Source organism: Neolamprologus multifasciatus, chromosome 22 (genome assembly GCF_963576455.1).
Source record: "Neolamprologus multifasciatus chromosome 22, fNeoMul1.2, whole genome shotgun sequence".
NCBI classification, from domain to species: Eukaryota; Metazoa; Chordata; class Actinopteri; order Cichliformes; family Cichlidae; genus Neolamprologus; species Neolamprologus multifasciatus.
The window spans coordinates 27,264,130-27,286,267 of record NC_140459.1 but is presented as its reverse complement, the minus strand read 5'-3'; the positions used below and the strand labels follow the sequence as shown (position 1 = coordinate 27,286,267).

At 39.7% G+C, this 22,138-nt stretch overlaps 1 protein-coding gene across 5 annotated transcripts in view; it reads right to left on the bottom strand.

Moving 5' to 3' along the window:
- The window catches only part of trappc9 (trafficking protein particle complex subunit 9), a 241,430-nt gene that overhangs the window by 121,357 nt on the left and 97,935 nt on the right, over window positions 1–22,138 (bottom strand). The window lies entirely within an intron of this gene.

Here is a 22,138-nt window from a genome sequence, read left to right as displayed (position 1 = left end):
TTACTACAGAATCATCCAATTATTTCTATAGATTTGTACTCTAAGTTTAAGTTGTACTCAAAATTTGAGACATACAAGGTGAACAGGACTGGAGACAGCACAGTCCCTTGTGAAGCTTCTATACTACACCTCACCGTATAAATTAGGGTAGGGCTGGGCCATATCATACCGTTCACGGTAACACCGGTATAATGTTCAGCAACGATAAGAAAATTAAATATTGCGATAGAATATGGGTAAAACGCGCATGCGCAGTGCCTTTGTTTTCATACGCACATGGCGGTGACGAAGAATGAGAAGGGCGAAAGCGGATCGTTGAATGAAACAGATGAACCCGAATTGGTTTGTAAAAATGCTGCAACTTCAGTGGTGTGGAACTGGTTTAGCTTTCGTCCGTCAGATACACAACAAAGCACTATTTTTGGTAGAGCCTGCTAGCGGGCCGTTGTTATTACCGTGTTGTTTGGAAAATACGGCACACTTAAAATCAATCCTTTGACAGTGCCCCTTATAATCCCGTGTGCCTTATGTATGAATTCTGGTTGTGTTTACCGACCTCGAAACGATTTTATGTACACAGCGCTCGAAAATCTGTCAACTGTTTTAGTACGACTTTGCTAAGCTACGAACCCACACCGCTTGATGGATTGTCAGAGCATTACGGCTATCGTAGGCAGGAGCCTCGCGGAGTGATACATACTGTGCTTCAACATAATATTACCGTATTGTGTGTGTATAACCTCTTTTTAAGTTTTGTGGATATTATACATGGTTATGCTGAGGATATGTCGGCCAATTTCCACTTGAAATGCCTTTTCGTTAAACTGTCAGCGAGGAATTTGCATTTGCACTGTTAAATTTTTATATAACTTTAATGCACATAAAAAACAGCTGCTTGTTTAAGTGAAAATACATTGATGTATTTTGGGGGGGGTTTGCACTAATAAAGTTGTGGAGTTGTAAAGTATTTTGTCTAGTGTCAATTATATCGTCAGTTATATCGTTACCGCAAATTTTCAAATGTATATGGTGATAAATATTTTTGGTCATATCGCCCTGCTCTAAGTTACAGCACAGCCCAGTCTCACATACCGCATCACTCAGTGATCCACGAGATTTGGATGTATTTACTGATATTTCTTAAAGCTTCTCCATCAGCAGCAGATGGATTGTGGGGAATGTACCTGACAACTCAAACGCACTGTTTCTAACAAGCAGCCACTTCTGTCAGAATGAGATTAAGCTCTTTGCAGCATACAGATGATTTGGTCATCCATTCCCAGAAGAACAACGGTGAACACTTCTTTGTTACATGAAACAGGATGGTATCTTCTGCTGCTTCAGACTCAGTTTACAAATGTGGCTCAGGATCAATGACAGCAGCCAAGGAGTAATAAAAAAGTAAAACTAAATTATAATTTTATTTTGTTTTTTAAACAGGTGTGTTGGATTTCTCTGCTGAACTGTTCATGGTTGAAAGGTAACAGGGCAATTCCTGCAATCAGTGCCTTTAAAGCAGACAGAAAGAGGACATACTCTGAAAAACAAATGATAACTTTCAGCTGCTCCCTTATTTCCCAGCAGGTCACCACAGTGGATGGATTTGCATGTTTTGCTTTGACATTTGACATCAGATGCCCTTTCTCACAAAACCATTTGTTCATTTGCCATATGGTAATTCTTTTTGTAACACTGTTTAGTGGCAGAAAATTCCACATTTCTCTCCTTCTATGAGTGTTAATAAATAGCATATTTGAATAATTCCTTCCCTCTTTAAAATAATGAACAAGGGTATGCTAACAGATCACGACCTCAGCCACTTAAAATGCTCTTATTATTGTACCAGTTGTAACAATATTGACACAGCCATGTTTGGGTAATGTTTTTTAATACCATCGTGCAATCTTTTTTAACTTTGTTTTTGAAATTTTTATTAAACACTAGTTTGGTTTTGTGGATATGTTGCTATCACATTCAATCCAACAAATGGTTTGAAGAATCAAAACATACGAGATCAGAACACTTTCATAGGTATAGAATTGCTCTCTCTCTGTGAGTCGAGCCTCATTAGGAAAAGCTAAGCAATCTGACCTAACTAAGGTCACTCAATTCCTTAAGATTTCATTTAAAGTGCATTTCATTCCACCACCTCCTGGTTTAATCTTACTCGTTAGACATGTACAGTGGGATGCAAAAGTTTGGGCAACCTTGTTAATAGTCATTATTATCCTGTATAAATCGTTGGTTGTTACAATAAAAAATGTCAGTTAAATATATCATATAGGAGACGCACACAGTGATATTTGAGATGTGAAATTAAGTTTATTGGATTTACAGAAAGTGTACAAAATCAGGCAGGTGCATAAATTTGGGCACTGTTGTCATTTTATTGATTCCAAAACCTTTAGAACTAATTATTGGAACTCAAATTGGCTTGGTAACCTCAGTGACCCCTGGCCTACATACACAGGTGAATCCAATAATGAGAAAGAGTATTTAAGGGGCTCAATTGTAAGTTTCCCTCCTCTTTTAATTTTCTCTGAAGAGTAGCAGCATGGGGGTCTCAAAACAACTCTCAAATGACCTGAAGACAAAGATTGTTCACCATCATGGTTTAGGGGAAGGATACAGAAAGCTGTCTCAGAGATTTAAGCTGTCTGTTTCCACAGGTAGGAACATACTGAGAAAATGGGAGACCACAGGCTCAGTTCAAATTAAGGATCGAAGTGGCAGACCAAGAAAAATCTCAGATAGACAGAAGCGACGAATGGTGAGAACCGTCAGAGTCAACCCACAGACCAGCACCAAAGACCTACAACATCATCTTGCAGCAGATGGAGTCACTGTGCATCGTTCAACCATTCGGCGCACTTTACATAAGGAGATGCTGCATGTGAGAGTGATGCAGAGGAAGCCTTTTCTCTGCCCACAGCACAAACAGAGCTGCTTGAGGTTTGCTAAAGCACATTTGGACAAGCCAGCTTCATTCTGGAATAAGATGCTGTGGACTGATGGAACTAAGATTGAGTTATTTGGGCATAACAAGGGGTGTTATGCATGGAGGAAAAAGAACACAGCATTCCAAGAAAAACACCTGCTACCTACAGTGAAATATGGTGGTGGTTCCATCACGCTGTGGGGCTGTGTGGCCAGTGCAGGGACTGGAAATCTTGTCAAAGTTGAGGGACACATGGATTCCACTCAGTATCAGCAGATTCTGGAGACCAATGTCCAAGAATCAGTGACAAAGCTGAAGCTGCGCCGGGGCTGGATCTTTCAACAAGACAACGACCTGAAACACTGCTCAAAATCCACTAAGGCATTCATGCAGAGGAACAAGTACAACGTTCTGGAACGACCATCTCAGTCCCCAGACCTGAAGATTATTGACAATCTGTGGTGTGAGTTAAAGAGAGCTGTCCGTGCTCGGAAGCCATCAAACCTGAATGAACTAGAGATGTTTTGGAATGGTCCAAAATACCTTCAACCACAATCCAGACTCTCATTGGAACCTACAGAAAGCATTTAGAGGCTGTAATTTCTGCAAAAGGCGGATCTACTAAATATTGATTTAATTTTTTTGTGGTTCCCAAATTTATGCACCTGCCTGATTTTGTTTAGACAATTATTGCACACTTTCTGTAAATCCAATAAACTTAATTTCACTTCTCAAATATCACCGTGTGTGTCTCCTATATGATATGTTTAACTGACATTTTTTATTGTAACAATAAACGATTTATACAGGAAAATAAGGACTATTAACAAGGTTGCCCAAACTTTTGCATCCCACTGTATATTATATGGAGGTCTTTGTTCATTTATCTCAGGCATACTGGGTAAAGTTTAATAAAAACAAATGCTTCAAAAAGAATGAATGTTTGTCTTCCTTTTTTTTTCAAACAACGTAAGATTAACACTAATTTAATGGCAGTAACTGCAGACACAAGCACACAGAAAGAGACTTTCACCACATTATTTCCACAGACCTAGACCTACAAACCATAGGCATAAATCAAAGATACACTTACACCAGTTTCTATTATTGTTTGAAAACATTTACTTTTTCAACTTGTTCTTGTTTTTATTATCTGGAATCCAAGTCATCTTTTATTTTCAGATTTTCCATCATATCTGGGGCAGGTGGCTGAACGCAGGGTTGACAGAGGGTCACGGCGTACTTTGACAATGAGATGAAATTGTAGCCTCTGTGTCTAATTGTCCTTAAAATGAGGCTTGACCTCTGCTTCGGTTGCATCTGCCTGGTGGCAGGGAAGCGAGCCGTTTAAGTTGCCTGCTGGCCTCGACTTCAGCAGGACACTGAGAAATCGCCTGAGGGCATTCAGATGCAGTATGTTCATTTGGAAAGATGCTAGGACTGCATCTCATGTGTGTTCCTGGGTGTCAATCACTGAGCCAATCAGCTGGGCACCCGAGGGCGAACAACTTACAGAGAAATAGTGAAGAGGTAAACAGCTGAAGTGAAATCCAGATCAAATATCGGACAGGACTAAGTTGCCAAATGCCCTGCAGACACTTGGAAACTGATGCTGAGTGCTCTTCTTCATTACTGAAGACAGCGTATGACGGCGTCAAACTTGACGCAACATGCTGGCAACAATAGGAGAATGTGAGATTACTGTGCTGTCTGAATTTTATGCTTGCAAAGGCACTGTCAAAAATTTATGGCCTTGACACAGTTTGACATTAAGATGTTTCTGCTGAGCTTGTTGGCAACAGATTCAGGAGAGGGCAGGAGGACTGATAAGAGTGAATATGTTTTTATTGGCCCAGTGGTGTAATGACTTTGTAATAATCGCTAGACGATGAGGAGAGAGGGCGCTGTGAGCCAGTCTGTTGATTTGACAGCCGATGGTGGACAGGGCGTCTAAAACTACTCGGTAACAAACACGTTGCACGGAGACATAAATAGCTAGCATTGCTGACAGGGAAAAGATGGAAGGTTTTATTTATTCACCTGTAATTTTTGGTAAGAAAGATGACCCGGGGATGTACACAAGTTGCCATAGCATGGTATAATCACCTCACCGGCTCCGAAACCTGCCGAAAAACCTCACCAGCCTAAGCGGGAGAGTCCAGAGCAGATACATTTAATGATGGTCCTGACATTTCTGCCCGCGGTGTTTATAATGTCACGCTCTGCACCCCCTCACAGTTAGGGTTTGCTTCTGATGTGGCAATTAGGATGGGAGACATTTTAAACAGTGGGTGAGCAGCCTTCCCAACTATGAGGAATCTGCGATGAGGGGGGTTACGAGATGTCAAGCTCAAGTTATTATAGGAAGTGGAGAAGAGCGGAAACCGTGCCACAAAATGTGAAGAGCACTGTATGACATAAATTCCCTCCGGCAGCTGCATCATTCCGGTAATATGATTGTCACTGTGACATGGAGTGAGAGGGGGGGAAAAGCAGCAACATAAGCCCGTAGTGATGTTAATAATCATCTTTACAATGACATAACTGCCATCAAGTGGATATTAAGTTGTAATCAAATTATTATACATTATTAAACGTACCATAATAATTCTATATCAGGAGCTCATTTGACTCCTGTTGCTTTTAATATCCTGCTTTCATGTCTTTTATATTTATAGTTTAGTTTATATTTTCGCTAATCAGATTTACACTGCTGGTGTAATGCTGATCGTGCCTGTGTTCTTCCAGGGGTCTGAATAAAGGGGGGTCTGAGGTGTCACTGCCCATGCTAAAACTTTGTTGCAACCATCTGTTGAAATTATTGGGGCCGGCTTCCCCATTACTCCATAATACATCATGGTAAACATAACTCTGCATATTAAATATTGATATAATATGCAATAAATATAAATAAGGGCTAATAATAGATACAATACATACAATACAAGTTCTGAAAAAAAAAAAAGGATACCTTACACCCCTTACAGTCGCCTACAATTTCACATTTCATTTACAAATGTGAACTTATTCTCCATTTTCACGACTCAGCAGCCTAAAACCGAACAGCAGTTTGTTAGCACTGAATTTTATTCTTCATTGTGGCCCACACATTGTTACGGGTGGCAGGAGGTCTATCCACAATTAATATCTTTATTTCTGTCTGTTATTTATCTGACATTATTCCCATACACCCTTTCCGAATGTTTTTTTACTCCCGCCATGCCATCCTAATTGCATAACACTAGAAATGACTCTCTATCCTCCTGCAGACCAAAAACACATGCTTTGATGAGGTGGATTTCAAGCAAACTTGGGAAAAGTATAACAGTAAAGACTTATGGAGTCTGCAGATGTCCATCTCCAACAGAATATAATCCCCTCTAACAGACACATTACATTACCCTTTTTTTTAAAAAAAAAAAACAACAACAAAAAAAACCCCAGCTTAATTATTTTTTTAGTGATGACTGAATGAGGAAAAACACCATTAAGCATTAGCTACTGGAAAAACAGTCAGGTCCAGTGGAAACCACCTCGTAAGAGGCCGCCTGTAGGCATGTCTCATTGCTCATGACTGAAAATACACTGAGTGCCTGCGTTGCAGTTTCACTCTGCACTACCCCACTTTTTTTAAGACACAAAAATGATTCATGGAGGGATAATTGGATTTTTGGGATCAAATCCCACCCTGAACTGCCTTTATTCTGGCAAATGCTACCTCTAACAGTGTTGTGCCTGCAAACAGTGTCGAAATGCAAACTCTCTCATGTAGCAAAAGAGTCTTCTGTGGATACTGTTGGGTAATTATTCCAAACTCTTAGGGGTGATCTAATTACTTTACCAGCAACATTCAGATGACACACCAATTTTGTTTTAAACTTTCATTAAATATTTCCCAGCATATAAACACAAAACATTAATAAATAAATACATAAAATGTCTATCAGAGGTAGAATTATTAATAAAATAATTCTTTCAAATTGTGCAATCTTGCCATTCAGAAGCACATTCACCACATTTGGCAGATTTGTGATGCATGACAGTTTCTAATTTGAGTGATTTGCATGTTAAACCACACAGACATTGCAGATTTGCTGGGAAAACAGCACCAGACACACTGGCCTGGTTGGGATACATTATGCTACACCGTTTCAGTTTCTGCAGTGCAAAATCTACATGAGTGCTGAGGTAGTGACATCCTCAGGAGGGACATGTGGTCCACACAGTTCCATGAAAATCAGAAGCCAATTAAAGCTTCTCTCTCCTCTTGAGCTCGCTGAAACCCTTCAGGACTGTCCCTGCTCACAAATCCGCTCTCTCTCTCTGCATCCTCACCCAACAACACCCGGTTACCAGGGAAACGCCTGCGTGCCGCTTGTGCAAATATTTAAAATTACAGCTCCCTGACTGGCTACAACACCAGGGTCATCATGGTCCTACAAAAATGGAGCTGTAACAATGGAACAATGCTGCTGTGAATAATCTTTAATCAAGTCATTACGTTTAAGATTTTTCACATGCTTCAGTTACTCAAACAGAACTATCTATATGTTTCATATATATATATATATATATATATATATATATATATATATATCATTCACCAAGTTTCATAAAAAGTAGTTACAACTTTATAATGATTCTTGTAATCGCTATTATTATTGTGGCCAACTGTTGCCTGTGAATTCTATACACAGGGTCTTAAATTTAGACAGTAAACTAATCTGTAGCTATTGTCAATATTATATGGGCACTTACTCATACAATGCAAACCCAGGTGTTTCTGCTTCATGAGTGTAAGTACTTCCTGTGGATGATAAAAGAACCATTTCATCCAGAGTAATTTGATTTGTTGTCGGAGTGTTGACTAATTCGCTTACATACTGTTCAATCTGATTATAGGTTGTGAGTCATGTAAGGAAAGGAAAGAGGATGAACAGCAGCACTGCATTTTCTCAGGGACAGAGTTGCATCTGTATGAGATGCAGGCTGGCTACTGCACACACGCAGTGTTGCCTCTGTTCATGTGTGATCAGAGGTAAACAGACGACCCACGGGTGCCTCAGACACCAAACGCCTGCTCCTTTATGTAACCCTGTGGTCCAGTACAGGTGTCACACCATTTACCAGCTGGAGAGACTACGAGAAGAAGCCTCTCATCCCACCTTGGACCCCCACTGCTGTTCTTATAAGTTATCAGCAGCAGTCGACCACAAAGATGTGAAACCTGCTTTGAAGAGCTGAGAGCAAATTATAAACTGCATGCTGATGCACACACACACTAAATATAAACAAATAACTCGCCAACAACGACCTGTCAGAAGCACGTTGCTACACAAACATCCTGTTGAGGGTGACTTTGGTGCATCCAAAGGTGATCTGATTGACATCGGTTCAGTCATTGACCACGAGCAGCATATGGAGCCACGCTTGGCCTGCCTCACTGGATTTCACACATGGATTCAAGTCCAGCAAGCATGATGAAGCGCTTAATTATCTACTAATTTCACCCCTTGGCTTGCATATACCAACAATTTCACACTCACAAACGAACACCAAGCTAATAAACAAAACTTTACCGTGACCTTCTTGGGGTGGGGCTGAGTTTTTCACTGAGCTTCATTTACTTGATCACAGCAGGTTGTGCTGTCTTTGATATTTTTGGGCCTGTTACTCCTCCTTGCTGTAGGAGGTCATTTCTAATTCATAACCTGCCAATTAAAACATTAACTTAAAAGTAAATGTTTCCATATTTAATTGGGCTGTCACTTTTTCCCAGAAGTTGGGTTGGATGACATGGGTTAGACAGCAAACACTTTGCTCGTTCTATGCTGCTCATGCAATGCTTTTATCCACCATTCTAACAGCCATCAAGTTTACGTCAAGGTACTTTCATACATTTCACTGATGTGTAACACACATCAGTAGTGCTAGGTGCTAGATGAGGTGTGTTGATTTATTTATTTTTTGTCTGTACAATGTAAACAGCTGCTGTGTTTCATTTGATGATTCAGGCTTGTTTTGCCGCTAGAGGACATTGAGATGACCATGAACACCTCAGTATAGCAAAATATTCTAGAGTCAGATGTGAGACCATCTGACCAACAGCTAAATGCAGCAGAAGACTGGTCATGAGCACAGCAGAAAATAGATAAAGGAATGGCTGAAAAGGTAGGTAATGCCACAGGACCTTAAAGGACCTGAACTACTCTATATATCAAATTATTCTGGACTTAATGTCAAGCTAAAGCTTGGCTAAAATTGGAAAACAACAGGAAGATGATCCCAAGCACACTCACAAATCTACAGAATGACTGAAGGAAGAAGAAAAAAAAACATCGAAGTGTTCATCAAGAAGAGGATTCAGCCAAAGTCAACACAACTGAAATGCTGTTAAAAGAACTGTGCATAAACAAATGTTCACAAACCTCAATGAACTGAAGCAACGTTGTAACAAAGATCGTGTGAGAGAGAGGTTTGTGGCTACACGTGATTCTATAAGCTTTTAAATCATGGGTCTATTTTCACGGGAGTCCATAAAGTGCAGTAAAAAAAAAAAAAAAAAACTCTTACAACTGTAGCTTTCACGTCACATTCTGGTCTGTTAAATATATGCAACAATATTCTATTCATTATATACTCTGGTATGACTGGAACTAACAAATTGCCAAAGTGGAGTGTTAATTTAAACCTCCCTGGTTTTTATGTAGAACCAATTTGGCCTAAAGGTTAATAAATTTGACTTCAGATTTGAGGAATATTTTTACCATTTAAATCCAATTTGCACTTTCTATTTCTTCACCATCATTTTAAATATGACATATATTTATGTTTAGGTTCGGTTTATTAAAAAATAGAAGACAAAAATACCACTAAAGAGATCTTTCTGAAATCCAAAGACCTATGGGGACAAGCCAGTCGACCAACTGTTGCTTAGCTAATAAAAAGCTGCCTGGGAGCTCAGACAGAGTTGTGCATTTTACATGAGTAGTAATTAGAAAGAAGAATACAAAACTCAGATGTCCCTAGGGAACATGTCTTAATGGACCAGATCATTTGGCCATCAGTTAGAGACAGGAGGTCCCAAATCACAGCGTTAGCACTAACGTAGCCGTGACAGGCCACCGGGGAAAAGATGAATGACATCGACTAGTCTTCCCTGTGCATTTATATACGAGCACAGCCAAGATGAAAGAGCTAATACTGAATAAGACGACTCGTGTTTCTGTTATTAGAAATGGGTGCTCCCTTTGCATGTTGCAACTAGGCTCTAAAGATTTCCTCTGAAGCGACAGGCTTGATGACTCTCAGAGGAAATCAAGTTCTCCCTTTCACAGTTTGCTCAAATATAAACAATTCTCACATGGGTAAAGCTCAGAGGTTTAACTTAATGAGTGATGCATTCACAGGAGCTAACCTTTAAAGAAAAAGAAAACGCTACGTGTAAGGCAAACAACCAAAAGGGGGTAAAAAAACAAGGCTCACACTCAACTGTAGTTCTGTTTTGTTTGTATTTTATATAGAAGGAAATGCAGTAAATTATACATCTGAGCTCATCAAACCGATACCTGGAGCATGAAAGAGTCTATAGAATATCTTGCTTACATTTTTGTAGCAAAGAGCAAAACAGGCAAAATAAAAATATAGTAAGAAATCTAGAAATCTCTGGAGGCTTCCACACTACATCTTGGTGACACATCCCCCAGCCTTAACACCATCTATTTTCCCATTTCTCCCCGCTCATGTTTCTTCACGTCAACTCGCACTGAGGCACGAGCGATGTACCTGCTGCAGCCCGGAGACAACAGACAGCCATATGCTGATAAAGTAGGGAAAGTAAAGCTATGGGCACAGCTGTGGTTCACAGGCAGCATTTCAAACCGCAATCAGTGACGACTGTGTAGTGCCAACAGGTAAATAAAGCACAGGGAAATAAATGGCTTGTAGGAACAAATCCAATGGCACTGCGCAGTGAGCGGGTTTTCTGTATACTTACAGCTCATGATGATTATGTCTTTTGGTTAGTCTCCATTATTTTACATTCCCTCAACTCTCAAGAACACCACAGTTAGAAATCTAACCAACACCTGAGAACTGTGGCACTTTGAACATTTTGCATAAACACAGATGATGATCATGGACATCAACAGCATGCTCACAAAAGTCTACAAAATCTTTTCTCTTTGTCGCAGTAAAGTTCAGTTCAGCCTTCAGAGACTGATACTATCCACCATGATACAGAGGCCAAAGCCAAGATGTCTGGGTGCACAGGAAGTCTAATCATAGGTTGACTGAATTATTGCTTTTATCCTGTGTCTCTGTGAATAAAACGCTATTGACTTGTTTACAACCAAAGTGAGCTTTGATATTAAAGCTTTCTGTTATTACACCAGTGTGGAGCCCTGGAAGTGAAAAACACAGTATTTCATTTTTCAGCTTTTGTAATAAGCATTAGTTACTGTACTGGGCAAAAAGCCTCGAGCCACACCTTGGAAAAAAACCAAAAAAAAAGGTGGGGAAATAGGTGCAGTGATTTATTGAATTGTGCAAACACACACGCACATACAGTATATGAAGCAAAAAAACAGAATCTGTACAATTCTAATGAGCTTAAAGTCAATATTTGGAATGACTAAATTACTCTTCTCATGGGAGTGACACTGCAGCGTCAACTCACATTCTCTGCTAAGACGTGCAATTTTCTATAGACGTCAATAACTAGCGTTTTGGATAAAGACTGGTAGTAATGGATAGCCCGGAAAGAAAACGTGTTATTAACTGTGCTGAATTGTGTTCATCTTGAAAAAGCTCCTTCAGGTAAAGATGAGATAATAATGTTCACTTTGTGCTGCACTTTTAGATTTCTTGGTGAGATGCCATTGCTTGGCCAACACTAAACATCCCATTCATTCATTTTCAATACACTGGTGAGTGCCATTTAGATAAATTTGCATGCTATCTGACGTGGATTCATCTATAACTTCAGGGTCATTGTAGTATGACGTCTATGGCAGCAATAATAACTAACAATAAGTGGTTAGATTGGGAAAAAAAACATGACGATGATCTAATAACGAATTTCCACTGTCACAATGCTACAGTCTCTGCATTGCTAGCAGACGGTGTCTAGTCTTGAACAGCTGCCATCAGTTCATCTGACTTAACTACTATCCAACATTTTAACTAAATAAATGGTGAAAATAAATAGAAGGCGTCCAACTGTTAATGTCATTTTAACCGAAAAACACAACCTAAATTCTAACAAAGTGAAGGCTTCTACTTGGTCTCGCAGTGGATTTACAAAATTGTATGGCGTGATATAGAACAATCAAATCAGACACGACAGAGTTCAGTCTTTTAGATTGACAAAATGCTATTTGCACTGACAAACTACATAGCTGATGCAACTAACAGTGGGTTGAAACAACAAACGCATATTTTTCAGAAGTCTTTGGAAACATTTAACAGTCATTTTAGATTTGATTCCCGGCATCGTGACCAGTTTCAGAGTCTATAAATCTTGGGGTTGTCACATAACTAAAAACAGCAGAAAAAAAAGAAGCTATATGCAAGGAGCTTAGTTTAGCATGATGGGACGGAGCTCTAAGGTAAGCACAGGTTGTGGTGACATGCATAAATGCATCAGTTCTCACTCTAGACACCCATTGCTAAAACAAAGCACAAAAAAAAGTGAGAAAATGCCACCTCTGGCGGAAAATGGCCTGACACAAACCTGCAATCAACTTTAAATGCTTAATTTCTTCCACAGGCACAGCATCCTATAGCTAAATTCACACAGTCTTCAAAAATCACAACCCAAAGCGCTATACAACTGAACATAAAGTTGGTTGTGGATAAGCCAAAGGGGAGAGATAAGAAAGAACATTTTTAATCCTACGCCACAGAGGAGAAAATCATTCAGTTGTTCATGTGGAGTTTCACACTTGGGCAGACAACTGTGGCAGTTATAAATATCTCTATCACGAGCCGGGATCTGTATATGTGGAGAGAGCTGAACTGCCATCGGCGGGGCTGGGCTTCTAAAAATAGCAGGCAGGTTAGCTGGCAGGCAGCAAGCTGACTCTGACTGTCTCTACTGGATTTGATTAGGCCTGAAGAAGCTCTGCCCGCCCACCCCCAACACTCACCCAACTGTGTGTGTGTGTTGGACAGCATTTCTTTTCCAAAGGCATAGCTCTTTCTCACTGCACACAGCCACAGGCACACTCGTCTACTGTTTCAAAAGTGCTTACATTAGCTTTTCTCAAGCACGATTCAATTTTCCTTGTTGCCAAGATGTTTAAGATGAATGTCTTGGAATATGTGTGTGTCTGGGACTTACCGACAATCTGAAAATAAATAAAACCTTGCTCAAGTTATGACATAGTAATGGTGTGTTATGAGGTTCAAAAGGTAACAAAAAAAAGAATAAATTCTGGAAAGGTTTTTGAAGTTTGCTGAGTCGATGCTTCCTGAAGAGATTTCGAAAATTTAGCTCCTAAACTCATCATAAGAACTAACGAGTGTTTCTACATTAACGGATACAGAATCATCTAGATTTATGTTTATAACCACAACCTCACACAGTATTACTAGTTTGAGGATATTTTAACTAAATATTCACATGAGCTGAACCCCATTTGAACCCATCGGCTCAGGCACGTGTGTGAAATGTGTGTCATGTGTTGTCTGGTTTCCATTTACATCCTATTCAAAAATCTAAATTTTCCATTGTTGTGAATATAAGCATGAGTGAATGTTTGTAACAATGTTTCAGACCATTTAACTTCTTTTCCCTTGTTTGTTTTGTTAGTCTGAACTGCTAAACTGATTTTTCTAAACTTAAGCTGTCATTTGCACTCTTCTGTCACTGTCTGTGATTATGTAGCCACAATCTTTGACACCGTAGTGTTTTTACACAACTGCTGTTGAGTGTCTTTGTGTACTTTAGTCCTATATGAGCTGAGAAGACCATGATAAAGTTAAAACTAACCAATAATGAATAGTTGTTTTAATTGAAATGACCGAAAAGCAGAAAGAAAAGACTTCAGATCCAAAGAGACTCAATACACAGAAACAGCAAATAGCTGTGCAGACAGATTGCTGGCTATTGCATTAGCATGCTGAGGAAGTCACAAACAATTCCAGCCTGACAGATGTTATTATTCTTTCACAAAAACAAAAAAACAAAAGTGCAAATCTATAGGCTACAGGCTGTTATCATTTTCACTCAGTGGAAGACTAAGGCACAGCTAAAGAAATCTGACAAATAGAGCAGGTTTTAGGCAAAGACAGAGTTTCTTTGGTTCGGATCATTTCTGCTGAAGTCTCTTAATTCATCGAAGCCACCTGAGGGTCCTGAATGTGTGGACAATTCCACTGAAAGCTGGTGAAAGCGACTTGCTTGTAGCTGGACAACAAAGTCATTCTTTAGAAGGAACAAAATGTTAGTATTTTAAGGTTTTAATATTTTGTTTGAAGTGTTTTAGAGGTGTTGATTCAACTGATAATCAGAATGATGCCTTCACAATATTACTGCCATGCAATGCTGTGAAGCTACTCAGGAAGACCTCAGGAAGTTACAGATCAGGGATGAGGTTTACTTTATGAACCAATAGTGAAATTGTTGAACAGACACAATTATACATAAAGTATAAGCAGAGAATAGAAAAGGCTCTGAGCATCAAATCCACTTTGGGAGCCCCTGTCAGAGACATTACTGCAGAAATGTCTTCCAAATAACCACCTGCAATGAGACTATTTCATTTCATATTTGTCTGGGTTAGGAGGTGCAAGTCGCACAGAAAATTGTGCACTCTAAGACCCGTGACTCTGGCACAAGGAAGCCCGGTAAAAGCTTTCTGTCCTAGAATGTTTCCCTCAGAGGAGCACATACATCTACACTCTAACCTCAATCTCTATACTCCAATAATGTGGCATTATGAACAGGAGAGCAAAATTGCACTGGATGCAGTCTCACAGCATGCTGGACATTTGGCGTTTTGAAGATAATCGTCGAACGTGTCTGAGGGGCCAGCCTATTTCTGTAGCACAGCTTCCCCTCGAAATGCCCCTGATGACATCGGGCGAGAGCCAAAGAAAGGTTCACAGGAGGGCTAAGTGAATGAACTGGACTGCACACCAGCCGGTGTTAGTGAGTCATGCACAATCACAAAAGTGGGATTACTGTTACTCAAGTCACCCTACACTAGAATCCACACAAAAAACTCTGCAGCTGCTCCTACTCCAAGTAAGTTTCATGTTGTCAACAGAGACAAGCACATCAGATGTTTGTGTCCACGACCAAGGTTCTGGCACCACAATCAAATAGAACTGAGCTTCACGAGGTGATGGACTCCCACTGAGGACAGACTGAAGCATGAAGCTATGGTGACGAGGTGAGTAAAGTAATTGACAGTGTCAAGGAAACCCAGTTAAGGACATGCCCTCGCTCTCGTAGGAGATGAGTGCCTGAAGATTTGAAGATAATCGTGAAAAACGGCACATCCGAGCAGCCACGTCACCTTCACCTACTGTGGATCCATTCCACCCTGACAGCACACACACATTTTCAAGCCCACAGGCATTTGCAGTTTGGTAGAAGCATTGAAAAACAGGTGTTAAGATTGAGCGATGGAAGGTCAGTGAGATAAACATGTGGACTCCTCCTGTGCTGAATACAGATCAGTCATGATTGATCGCACTTACTCATAGTCTGCAAATATTCATGCCAAGAAACACAACAGTGCCAGATAACACATTGACCATATTTACAAAACATGAAGGAATATGATTTATTGAAGAAAGCGTGTAGAAGCATATGCCTGTCAGTTAATAGTAGACAAATTTGGTATAGGTGCTAGAAACAAATTCACACTTCACTGGCCCAGCAAAGACAGAGATACACAGAGAACAGGGTACTGTAGTGCCAAGCCAGTTTGGCTAGAAGGGTTTCAATTTCCGGTGCATCTGTCCATCCATCCCCCGGCCAAAAACCGTTATTATCAGCTAATACAAATTCTCTCTCATCCAATCACACACACACAATGACGAATTAACAGTATTCATATAACAGTAGCTGTATGCTAAAAGGCATTAAACATGGAGAGAGTTCATAAAGGATGATCAAATGATTAGAAAGCCATCTCGTTACAATAGCAATGTTTAAAGTTTCTACGATGTAAACACTTCTTCTTCACTGGGTTTGTGAATTAATGTGGGTTGCTACTATGTCTTACCAATATAGAAAGAGAAGACGAATGGACGAGAGAAGACATATGGAAGAAAGCGCTGCTGGCATTCACGCATAAATTGCTTCCCAGAAACAACCATGTCGCAAAAATATCAATATTGGACAATCCCATAAAACCACAGATTGGATTTAATAACAGCAATTATTGTGCTCAGCGCCAAATTCGTCTCTCTGCAATATCTGTGCAACTGCATAATGGTTAAAATCAGTAAATGCCTGCTTGTCAATGCAAATGCTAAAAAATAAAAGGGCAAAATTTAATGAGGTTCAAATGAGTCGTCGTTACCAAGCTAGAGTATAAATTGGCTTTACTATGAATATTAGGGGTGTAACGATACTCGTATTGATATTGAACCGTTCGATACAGTGCTTTCGGTTTCGGTACGCATATGTATTGAACAATACAACATTTTTAATTTATTTTATCAACTTTCCTTCTGACGATGCTGTCTGTGTTGAGAGCTCAGTGGATCTGCGCTCGACAGTGCAGCCTAGGCGGAGTAGTCGAACGCAGATTCACTGAGCTCAGGGCAAGCTAGCGAGACAGAAGTTAAGCTCAACTTGCAACTATGGACAAATTGAACCTCCCCCCACCCTCATTCAGATCTGGCGTTTGGAACTATTTTGGTTTTCATGTGAGGTATGACCCTGATGGTAAGCGCGTCATGGACTAAAGTAAAACAGTATGTTGGATGTGCCACGCAATGCTCAGTTACATTGGTGGGAACTAGTGTGTTAGCGCAGTTAGCTCGTTAACGTGTTGGCCGTCCAGCCCCATGCACGGGCATAGCTGGACTGGCCATCGGGCATACCGGGCATTTGCCCGGTGGGCCGCTGGCGATTTTTTGTTTTTATGGGCTGATCGATTTTTTATTTATTTTTTTTTTTTGGAAGGGTATAAATAATTAAAGGTGTTGGATTGGCCAATTGGTCATGATCGACTCTGGGCTGGACCAATTACAGCCGAGGAGGTCAGATGCACCCTCCCCCTTGTTTAGCAATCTTATAGGCCATCCATCGGCTCTTTGTTACTTCGGAAACATGGCTTAAACAATTTCCACGACGTAATCCGATAACAACCGATCTCTTTACCCGTCGGCTTCCCGTGGCTGTCATGCAACAGGTGTTGTGCCAAAAAGTGATTGCCTGCCAAAAACTGATTTCCAATGTTTGCATGTATTTTTTATGTGTAATATCTATGTTGGTAAATAGACTTCGGTGAACAGCGTTTACAAAGGGGTTATATATGGAATTAAAAAATTATCTGTTTTTTCAAGTATCTTTACAACTCTGTGTTATTACATTATAACCAATCCGGTCCTTTATCCCCACTTTAAATATTTTTACAGAACTATTGTAATATTTGAGCCATTTGTGCTGTCCAACTACTTCTTACAAAATACATTTTTAATGTTAATTAGACTTTTTTTTAACGGCATGAATAAAGGTTATATAAAAGTCACTGCCAAAGACTGATTGCGGCTTCTACCTTGTTACACTAATGTTGTTTGTAGCTCAATATGACTTTATGTCATCCATGAGGGATGCATTTGACATATGTTTCACATATTATAGCCCCACAAGTTACTTATAGCAATTTAAATACGAGCAGTCAGTTTTTGGCAAATACCGGAAATCAGTTTTTGGCAGACAATCACTTTTTGGCACAACACCGGCTATTGCAGTTAATAATACAACAGTTTCTTGCCATTTTTGTGTTTCTTTTTATCGCTGTGTAAGTGAGTTCAATTGAAAGCCTGCATGCGCTAGTACCGCTTGCCACAAGTTCCCAGAATCCTTTGCGGTTTTACCCCTGAATGACGTCACATTTTTGGTGGGCCGGTCTCTAGTCAAAATGCCCGGGCCGATTTTTTGTCCCAGTCCAGCCATGTGCACGGGGCGAACCGCGGCAGCTCGTTAACGGAGATTTGCCATGTTGTGGCGTTAACGTCATTTCAACGAGATTAACGCTGACAGCACTAGTGGGAACACAACGAATATGACTGCACATTTACTCCGACATCATCCTAGTGCAAAGACAAGTGGAAGCAGACAAAAACAACAAACATGCATGCTACAAACTTTACCCGAGTCATTTAGACAGCCGTTAGCACATGATTCTCCTTATGGGGACCTGATATGTTTAATATGCTGCTGAGAATATAGCCCAGAAGAAGCGTATAGTATAGCTTTTATTTTGGAAAGAGCCATTTCTCTGTAATAAACTCTCTTTTCCAAAGATGAGTGATTTCTCGATCAGATATTTATTTTTTATTACTTTGTTGTTTCAGCAACATTAAATTTAAAAACTGTACTTTTGAGTTAAAATATATATTTATAATTTTAATAAATGACAAATTAAAAAGGCATGAACATTTCTTTTTTGTATCGAAAAAATATCGAACCGTGACACCAAAGTATCGAACCGAACCGAACCGAACCAAACCGTGAATTTTGTGTATCGTTGCACCCCTAATGAATATGGTTATGGCAAGTTTGTAATTTAAGTTTTTAAATGAATTTGAAAAAAAGACCAACCTTATATAGTCTATCCAGGTTAGCAGGTGAGCTAATGTTAAATAACTTTAGCCAAAACAGAGCAGCTCAGGGTCAGATGTGACCCCCAAAATCAATAATGAATTCAATGTCCTTCTGATGTTGGCCATTCTTTTCCCCTAGACGCTGATCAAATTCCAGTTGGTAGAGGCTTCGCTGGATAAAACTGAATAAACAAACATGAGCATATCTGCTCACGCAAACAAATTTCTTGCAAACCCAATGCAGCAGCAGCTAGCTGGGTTGCTTGTTCACTCTACTTCCTGAAGCCACATCATCCTTTGTTTCCTACCTTTATGCTGGAATCTGTCTTGTACTGTGAGCCTTTGTCCTATGTAATGTATGTTATGTAATCTATGTTATGTAATGTATGTTATTGCTGTTCCGTGTTGATGCTACAGGGTATTAAGGTTGCGTAAAGCATGTTTAAATTTCAATGTCTGTCAAGAAAGTCTGAGATGTTACACGCCAAACTTAAGCCTGACCTCTATGGGTGCTTTTACACATATATCCTCCTGTTTCTGCTTTGATTTTTATTTGAGTCTACTTAGCGTTTACATTGGTGACGTCACACAGAGTGCCTGTTTTAGGGATGGCGTCCTCTATCATCCTGTGTCAAGGGGTGAAATCAAATTCTTTTGACTGAATTTGACCTTTTGACCTTTTATGTCCCCTCTCTCTGGTGTCATAACGAGGTCAGTGATATGAAAGAGACTATAAAAACATAAACAGCGTACATGTCAATATAGATCTGTATATTAAAGGAATACATTTACCTGATGGTCAGCACTACTGATCTAATGGCTTGAGCAATCTTTTTCCTTTTTACTCAAAATAAACCAACTGGGCTTGACTGTTCCTTACAATCAAAAGATTTATTACTATGTTAGCTTGTGTACTAATACTAAAACAACAAAGCTGCTCTCATAAAATCTTGTGGTTTGCCATTAAAGCTTTAAAGCCAATGAACTTTAGCAGAGTGCACTTGAAAACAAATCAGCTGCTTTGTTTTGATCAACGTGGAGTCGGTACGAGCAAATTCTGTTTCTGTCATTAAGGAACCCACCCACATTTCTGCATGTTTCAGAGCTCATTATTATTATATAACATTTGTAGCAGAAGCTGGGGTAACTTCCTAGGGAAAGTATTTGTGCTAACCCCTTCCAAAGCCAAAGAAGTCGGTGGGTCCAACTTTGGGTGACGGATTGTTGTGGTGTTGTACTGATGCTGGCACTCTTATGGTTTTATTTTGGTGGAAATGCGTGAAACAGACTCTGGATTGTCCACTTTTACAGCAACGGTGCCTCTTAAGCAGTCCATACATGGTCCACACCTGATTTTGACTGAAAGCTTTCAAGACATACAAACACATAGCTTGTTAGAAAAATCACAGTTAATATTGGGTGTACAGTCATCCAAGAATGATAGAATCCACTCAACCCAACTTATTTGCTGGGATGTTGAACAATGCCATACCTGTTCTTCCCTTGTACGTTAAAATGCATTAAGAGTATGCTGGGTCCTGTAGATCTGAGTCAAACTGCTGAAAACAATACACCCTATAACAACAATGAGTCATACAGCTGCAAACCCAGAATAAATTTGCTATAGCATGCAGGCATAGGCGTCTATTGTGCACACAGTGGAATGAATCACTCTGGTGTCTACTGCATGTCCAACAATACATCTACAAGAAAGAAAAGAAAAAGCTCACATCCTTACAACCTGCTCTAAAGCAGAACTCTAGCACGACCAGAGTCTCTTTGTAATTATCTTTTTATGGAGGTTCGTGCACCATATTCTGCTTTTAAACCCAGAATCAAACTCTGCCTCTAATAAGCCTAACCACTGATTAAAATGTCCAGCCCATCTTAAACAATGGCTGAGCAGTGGATATTTAACAACTTATCCAGCAAATCCTAAAGATGAGAATTCAGAGTTTTACCAGAAAAAGTGTTATGCAAAATGAGAAAGAGATCCAATCCAAATCCGATCCAACAAGATACAATCAATGACAGTTGGCCTAGCGTCACTGAGAATACATACAACTCTGTCTAGGAAGTACAGAAAATTAAAATAGAATTTTGATAATAAGATGTTCTCTCTGAACAAACTAATATTGCAGCTGCTTTTGACCTTGCACTGCAGATTATCCAAACCATAAACAAAAAGGCTCAAAACACAAAGACATCCTGTCATTTAAATTCCAGCTCCATATTTTTGTTCTTTGTCTCTGCTGGAGTTACTCTGCGTGATTCCAAATAATCCTCATGCATCTCATCCTGGGCACTGGTGCAGTCCCTCAGTTCATCCCCTGTCTGAAAAAAGCTGTTGACTTTCCTTTCCCCTCCCTTCATGCCAACTCGAACGACAGGTGGGTGGGGCCTCTTTGCTCATAGCTAAAGCTTTGCATCTGAGGTGAATATATTAGGAATTTCTTCTCTCACCAAAAACTGAAACCAAGGGTTTAGAGCAGGCTGAAGCCTGAACGCTGGTTAACAGGAATTATTTATACATACACCAACCTCATTTTGTTAAATTCTTGGCCATGTATGATACGAGCTTCAACAATTAATAATTGCATATACTTAATAAAAAGATCAAAAATATTTTACATTTTGTTGTAAGTTTTTTTTCTGTTTAGATGGCCATTAATCACACAAAACACACAAAACAAATATAATAAGCAGTTTTGTATTATGCAGTATAACCAAATATTTACATTAAGTTAAAGTAATATAATATAAAGCACAATATCGACTTTTTGTTCATCTACGATCATTTGGCCCAGTCTTTTTTTCCCTTTATAAGATAAAGTAAGTGTAAGTGTAAGTGCTAGACAAGTCTTTGCAGAAGCTTCTAAGTTCACCAAGGCTTAGACTATGAAAAAAGGTTTTTGTTTTTTTTTTCCCCTCCCAACAATTAGTCATCATCCTATCAAACTTTTCAATGGAAAAGATGTGTTTGGTAGCACATCTGAACATCAAACAAAATATGTTTTCTCTCTGGATGATTCATACAGGACAAAGCTTTCACAGGTATTGTGGCATTGTGACTTTCAAAGGCAACACAATGCCACAATGCAGTCTCCACACTTGCAGGTGTCTGCTGTGCTACAGGTGAACCCTCAGCAACTAGACTCAGTCAGACCCCCCATTTCTACCCTTCAGATACCCACAAGTCCTCAATGAAACATCCCCTGCTGATCCTGTGCATTCTCATTCTGCCGGTCTCCTTTCCACCACTCTTTATTACCTAGTCTAATTTATTCTCCTGTTCACTCTTGCTATTTTTGTACAAAAATCCAAGATGTTCCCCTCGTGTCTACAGCTCAGATTCAATGAGCAGAGTGCATCAGGAGCCAAGATGTATTACCATCCACATAAACACAC